This window comes from Bos indicus x Bos taurus, chromosome 15 (genome assembly GCF_003369695.1).
Source record: "Bos indicus x Bos taurus breed Angus x Brahman F1 hybrid chromosome 15, Bos_hybrid_MaternalHap_v2.0, whole genome shotgun sequence".
In the NCBI taxonomy this organism is placed as follows: domain Eukaryota; kingdom Metazoa; phylum Chordata; class Mammalia; order Artiodactyla; family Bovidae; genus Bos; species Bos indicus x Bos taurus.
In genome coordinates, this window is record NC_040090.1 from 1073213 (window position 1) to 1080613 (window position 7401).

The 7401-nt window shown below is 41.7% G+C and overlaps 1 long non-coding RNA gene across 1 annotated transcript; it reads right to left on the bottom strand.

Moving 5' to 3' along the window:
• Positions 1-666: 666 nt before the first annotated feature.
• On the bottom strand, positions 667-6589 carry LOC113904605. The gene is made up of 3 exons (XR_003514576.1): positions 5966-6589; positions 2508-2730; positions 667-1304 (listed from the first exon to the last, which is right to left on the bottom strand). It is a non-coding gene; the product is annotated as an uncharacterized LOC113904605 (long non-coding RNA).
• Between the last annotated feature and the right edge of the window lie 812 nt (positions 6590-7401).

The following is a 7401-nucleotide window of genomic DNA, read 5'->3' on the forward strand; positions in this document are numbered from 1 at the left end:
AGACACAGACATTCTTTGCACACTTGTTGCAACAGCTCCCAGAGGAGGAAAGGGGGACAGTGAGGAGTGAGTGTTGGGGGAGGAGGGGGAGCAGAAAGAAGGGGCTGCTCCTGGGGGCAGCGTGAGGGTTGCTTTTACATATATGTATCATTTCTTATGTGTTTATTTATTTTTGTTTTGGGTTTTTTTTTTTACATATATGTATTATTTCTTATTTTTGTTTGGAGGGTTTTTTACATACATGTATTATTTATTACTTGTTTATTTTTTACATATATCTATTATTTCTTATTTTGTTTATTTTTGTTTTGGGGGGTTTTTACATGTATGTGTTATATATTTTTTGTTTATTTTTCTTTTTTTTAACATATATGTATTATTCCTGATTTGTTCGTTTATCTGTTCATTTTTGGCTGCACTGGGTCTTTGTAACCACCCGCAGGCCTTCTCTAGTTGCCCTGAGCAGGGGCTACTCTCTAGCTGCGTACGGGCTTCTCCTTGCGGAGGCTTCTCTGCTGCCCAGAGCTCCAGGCCGCGGGCTCAGGCGTGGGGCCCGGGCCTAGTTGCTCCACAGCATGTGGGGTCTTAGTTTCCGGTCCAGAGATTGAACTGATGCCCCCTGCCCTGGCAGGTGGATGCTTGATCACTGGACCACCAGGCAAGTCTCTTCAGCTTGGGTTAGGGCCTAAACTGTGTGTGTGTGTGTAACACTGAACACCTAACTGTTAGACGGAAATGTTAAGTCACACAGGATTCTATCTGGTGTCTCGCTTATTCCAATTAGTAATCTGCACCTGGAACCAAGCTGGTCCCTCTGCAATGCTCCTTGACAGCAGGGACCCTCGAAGTGCGTTTCCGTGGCCACGACCACCCAGGTCACCTCGAAAGCCGTTACAAGTGTGAACTCTCGGGCCCCACCCCAGACCTACTCAGTCAGAAACTGGAGGAGGTGGAGCTCAGCAACCTGTTTCCACAAGCCTTCCAAGTGACCCTGATACTTAATAAAGTTTAAGACCCACTGCCCGAGAAAGTGGTCCAGCTGGGGCATCAGCAGCGTTCCAGCTCTCCCCAAATCTTGACCATCTGTCCCCCCATCCTGCTTCTCTGCCATGGTTCCTATCACCCCAAGTCGCCGTGATTTCTCTGGTTATTAGAGTCAAAGAAATTCTCTTACTTCCACCACCCCTTCATGTTGTAGTTTCAATGTCAGTTCCATTTTCCGTGAGAAGGGATATTTCAAAGCAAAAATGGGATATTCAGATGCATTCCACACGTGTTCCAGCACCCTGTGGCCAGTCTGGCACCTGAAAAGCAATTTATCTCTTAGTTCAGTTCTCGAAGTCTTGCTGTGTAGAGTCATTTCCACTCATCTGTGGCTCAGGGGTGATCTCGGGAGTTCATAAACAACCCTATCTGGTTATTTTCCTAAGACCCTCCCTCTCCAGAACCTCCCTGGTGCTTTCCAGTTCCTGAGGTTCTCCTGTTGGGTCAGAAGGCTGAGAAGGCTTTGTTCACCCTGTGCTGAAGGGAGTTTCCCTTGACAGCACCCAAGTCTGAGGCCAAGCAGCAGGAAGACAGGGGAGAGGAAAAATCAACAAAGGTTCACCCTGCCGTCTAGGCCCACAGGTCGTTTCACTGGAAAGGAAAGAGTGAAAGTCACTCAGTCGTGTCCGACTCTTTGCGACCCCATGGACAGTCCATGGAATCCCCCAGGCCAGAATCCTGGAGTGGGGAGCCTTTCCCTTCTCCAGGGGATCTTCCAAACCCAGGGATTGAACCCAGGTCTCCCGCAATGCGGGCAGATTCTTTACCAGCTGAGAGACCACAGGGTAGCCTAATATAATAAAAGAAACCTCCCCCTGGCATTGTACCACTGAGGCTCAGAAGATGAGGCTTTTCTGTGTTAACCTGTTGCTCTTAAGACTTTTGTAAGACTCAGTACCAAACACAAATAATAATCTCAAGCTCACAAAATAGTGTTAGAATAAAAGAGTAATGCAAAAGTATCTGGAAAACATTACATATTGTAATATATGTATATTTTACATACATTTTACATTACTTTTAAATGAGGGGGGATTGTTTTTTGTTTTTAGGTAAGAAAAGTGAAAATGAAGTCGTGTTCAACTCTTTGTGACCCCATGGACTATAGCCTACCAGGCTCCTCTGTCCATGGGATTTTTTAGGCACAAATACTGGAGTGGGTTGCCATTTCCTTCTCCAAGAGATCTTCCCCACCCGGGGATTGAACCTGGGTCTCCCGCAATGTTGGCAGACACTTTATCATCTGATAAAGGGATCTTCACCCAGGGAAGAAATGGGTTTATTTAGAGATAAACACATTCCATAGACAGCGTATGGGCCATCTCAGAAGGTAAGAGTGACCTTGAAATATGGGGTGGTTAGTTTTTATGAACTGGGTGATTTCATAGGCTAATAAGTGGGAGGATTATTCCAACTATTAGTGGGAAGGGGCAGGAATTTTCAGAAATTGGAACATCACCCACTTTTCGGTCTTTGATAGTTGGCTTTGGAAGCGTCCTGGTGCCTGCAAGTATGTCACTTCGCTTGCTGACGTGTTACGATGACCGCATGCTGAGACTCAAGGGCTAAGGGAGGCAACTCGCCCGCCACTTTTGCCCCATTTGGTTCTAATCGGTGTGGGCTATGTCGTCCTTCCAAAGGGCGTGCTCTGCCCCCTTTTCGAATAAAAGAGTAATGCAAGAGCACCTGGAAAAGATTACATATTGTGATATACATTTTACATTATTTTTAAATGAGTATTTTACTGTGTCTACAAAACTTCAGAATGTCTGAAAAATAAAGAGGTATTCTGTTAGCCCAAAATTTTGCCTTCATCACATAAAATTTCAAGGGACTTGCATCAAAATAATTATATGTTTGATCCAATCTCTCAACCCTTTAGGTAACTAGATACTGTATTACTTAATATTCATTTTCTTTATATAAAAATAGCACTAGTGATCTTACTTTAGAAGAGAAATTACTCTGGCTGTTGCCTTCTGGTGTAACAACACGATCATGGAATATAACATCCACGTAACACCCTAAGAACTAATTTTTATAGCTTTTTCATTAAAAAAAAATTGCATTGGCGTTCAGGTGATTTACAATGCTGTGTGAGTTTCGGGTGTACCTGTGCTCTGCGCTCAGTCGCATCCGACTCTTTGCAATCCCATAGACTGTAGCCCGCCCAGCTCCTCTTGTCCATGGGGTTTTTCAGGCAAGAATACTGGAGTACGTTGCCATTTCCTCCTCCAGAGGATATTCCTCACCCAAGGATGGAAACTTGCTTATCCTGCCTTGGCAACTGAATTCTTTACCACTAGCACCTCCTGGGAGAAGCCCTTTCAGGTGTACTTAGGAACAATTTTCAAAACAATAGAGAAAGAGAATGACGTAATCAAGGCAAAGTACCAGTGAGAAGTGTCAAGTCGACTCCTGAAATGCTGCTGAACAATGACTATTAAGGCTTTTTGCTTTTCCTACTTTGAAATTTCTAAGGGCTACCAACCACTGTTGAAGATGTAAATTTACTTGTTGGTTGTACAACACTTCTGGTGTCCAAGCTCTGAAAGGGGAATCAGATCAGATCAGATCAGATCAGTCGCTCAGTCATGTCTGACTCTTTGCGACCCCATGAATCGCAGCACGCCAGGCCTCCCTGTCCATCACCAACTCTTGAAGTTCACTCAGACTCACGTCCATGGAGTCAGTGATGCCATCCAGCCATCTCATCCTCTGTCGTCCCCTTCTCCTCCTGCCCGCAATCCCTCCCAGCATCACAGTCTTTTCCAATGAGTCAACTCTTCCCAAGAGGTGGCCAAAGTACTGGAGTTTCAGCTTTAGCATCATTCCTTCCAAAGAAATCCCAGGGCTGTTCTCCTTCAGAATGGACTGGTTGGATCTCCTTGCAGTCCAAGGGACTCTCAAGAGTCTTCTCCAACACCACAGTTCAAAAGCATCAATTCTTCGGCGCTCAGCCTTCTTCACAGTCCAACTCTCACATCCATACGTGACCACTGGAAAAACCATAGCCTTGACTAGACGAACCTTTGTTGGCAAAGTAATGTCGCTGCTTTTGAATATGCTATCTAGGTTGGTCATAACTTACCTTCCAAGGAGTAAGTGTCTTTTAATTTCATGGCTGCAGTCACCATCTGTAGTGATTTTGGAGCCCAGAAAAATAAAGTCTGACACTGTTTCCACTGTTTCCCCATCTATTTCCCATGAAGTGATGGGACCGGATGCCATGATCTTCGTTTTCTGAATGTTGAGCTTTAAGCCAACTTTTTCACTCTCCACTTTCACTTTCATCAAGAGGCTTTTGAGTTCCTCTTCACTTTCTGCCATAAGGGTGGTATCATCTGCATATCTGAGGTTATTGATATTTCTCCCAGCAATCTTGATTCCAGCTTGTGTTTCTTCCAGTCCAGCGTTTCTCATGATGTACTCTGCATATAAGTTAAATAAACAGGGTGACAATATACAGCCTTGACAAACTCCTTTTCCTATTTGGAACCAGTCTGTTGTTCCGTGTCCAGTTCTAACTGTTGCTTCCTGACCTGCATACAAATTTCTCAAGAGGCAGATCAGGTGGTCTGGTATTCCCATCTCTTTCAGAATTTTCCACAGTTTATTGTGATCCACACAGTCAAAGGCTTTGGCATGGTCAATAAAGCAGAAATAGATGCCTTTCTGGAACTCTCTTGCTTTTTCGATGATCCAGCGGATGTTGGCAATTTGATCTCTGGTTCCTCTGCCTTTTCTAAAACCAGCTTGAACATCAGGAAGTTCACGGTTCACATATTGCTAAAGCCTGGCTTGGAGAATTTTGAGCATTACTTTACTAGCGTGTGAGATGAGTGCAATTGTGCGGTAGTTTGAGCATTCTTTGGCATTGCCTTTCTTTGGGAATACCTCACTCTAAATAAAACAGAACGAGATGCCAAACTGCTGAAGAAGAACTTTGACTTAACAGAGATTCCTGCAGGCAAGTCTGAGCTTTGAGGTGTGTGCCACAACCTGGCCCTTGCTTCTGGGCAGGGATCTAGGGACTCCACGAGATTAGTGTCAATCCCTGCAGGAACTGTAAAGGCTTAGGGACAGTGAGAAATCTTTAGCATTATACTTGGCTTAGAAGACAGGTTTATTCTTCTATGGGAAGGTAAGTTGTCAGCCAAACCCAGTATCTCTCTTAGCTGCCTTTTAGAGTGTCAGATTCTTTATCTCTGTGTTTAAGATCCAACTATGAAGATACAGACTATAGTAAAGATACAGATTATGCCATTTAGAGTTCTTCACGACAACGAAATGATCCTAATTATTCCTTAGGATAATAAAGATGATCTGTCTTTGGTTTTTGTAACATCTGCAAAAATCTGGAAGGCTGGCAGCACCATAGAATTTTGATCTAAGTCTTGACTTTCTTTTTTTATGTTTGTTTTATTTTGACTTTCTATCCAGATAATCAGACTTATTCATGCCGTGCCATTCATCACGGGGCCTTGTTTTCCCAATTTAGTGCAAATGAAGACAGACGCAGGGAATCAATTGAGCAATTTCCTGTTTGGGTTCAGAGTAGAAAAGTATCGGATAACTTCACAATGAAGAGAAGTGAGAGGTTATGCATCTAGTCACAAGAACGTAATGATCATTTCTCGGTAGACAGGTCAACTCCTTAAGACCCCATTATGTAACACGAATCTGTGTGGTCCTAAAGTATCAAGTAGAAATTCTTTTGGCTCTGGCCCCAAGATTCAGGATGGTCTAGAGAAGTTCCCTACTATTTTTTGTTTCTTATAAAGATCAAAATAAGACCCTACATTGAACTAGTCTTTACAAGAACCTCAAAATCTCCCAGACTATGCTATATATTCTCTCTCTTTCCCAGCACATAAAAGTAAGAAATCACTGATTTATTCATTCATGAATTCATTCTTACATCGCCTCCTACATTCTGGTACTAGTTGCTACATGCACTGGTAGGCACAAGATTCAAGAGCCATGACACCCTCCTTCTTGGAGAACCTGAAATGAGAGAAAATATATATATATATACAGTCTTAGTCATCAATTACAGTCATTAAAACCCAGGAAGGTAAAGATACACTGGCAATTTCTCACAGAGTTAGGAATATTTTTATGGTCAGGGATTTCTCCATGAGACTGGGTTGTACTGGTTCAACTTGGAGTAATAACAATGCCACACCAATGTACTTCTACCTTGTCCTGGGCAGATAATCAGATGCAGGAAGGCATATTATTGTACAGAAAGAAATGAAAGCAGGAAAAAATGATCATGGGGTTCTTATACAATATTACATCAGAATAACTCGTGCTGTCTGATAAAACTCACACAGGGCCACTAGTACAGCTTTTGATAAATCAATTATGATAATACCTAGCCTGTCGTGACAACACCAGGCCCCATGTAAACCATTCCGTCATTTAACCTTTACAACAATTGTGTAGGGTAGATGCTAATTACTTGTACTTTGAAGATGAAACTGAAATGCACATAGATAAGGTTGCCATAGTTACACAGCTGGCAAAAAAACTGTGTAACTAAGCAAAGGTCTTCTTGAATCCAGACTCAAGGTTTTGTTTTTTCATTTTATCACTTAGTCTTTTACTTTTTATTGCACACATCAGTATTTTATACAAAAAAAAAAACCTCTTAAACTCTAATTATAGTGTTTTCTTCTGATTCTTTCTAATGTAGAGAAATTTTTATACAAGTTCAATCAGTAAACACAAAAATTTGTGTTTTAACACTTTGAGTCTCATTTAAACATTTTTCCATGTGGTTGTACATATATCAATACGACTTAATGGCTATATAACAATCTATGATAGCAATCATAATAAATAAAAATATACTTATTCAGTTTCCAATTACTGAGTTTTTTTTTTAATTCAAATGAATACAATCACTAGAAATATCTTCATACAAATAGCCTTTTTTTCTTTTAAAATATTTTCCTGGGCATGTGCTACTCAGAGTGAGTTAGATCTATCAAGACAGGTTGGTTGTAGAGTACTTATTACATTCTTCTAAATAGCTTTTAACCCTACCAGACTTTACTGCCAATTTTGTGGACCAATCAGCATGACTGTGTTTTAAAGAACCAGAGGTTGGGCCCTGTGGTGCCTATAACCACAGCTTTGGGTCTGCAGATACATGAACCGCTTCTAGGCTCAGCCAAGTCTCACTCATGTAAATTTTATTCGAATCAGTAGTATTTTTACAGTAGCGCAACCAGAGACACCTTGTAGATTCAAAGAATTAGCTTAAAATTTTGGATGAAACTCTTTTTATCTTTTCCTCTAGTTTTAAATGTCATTAAGGTCATGCTTCTGTGTATAATAGATCTTTTA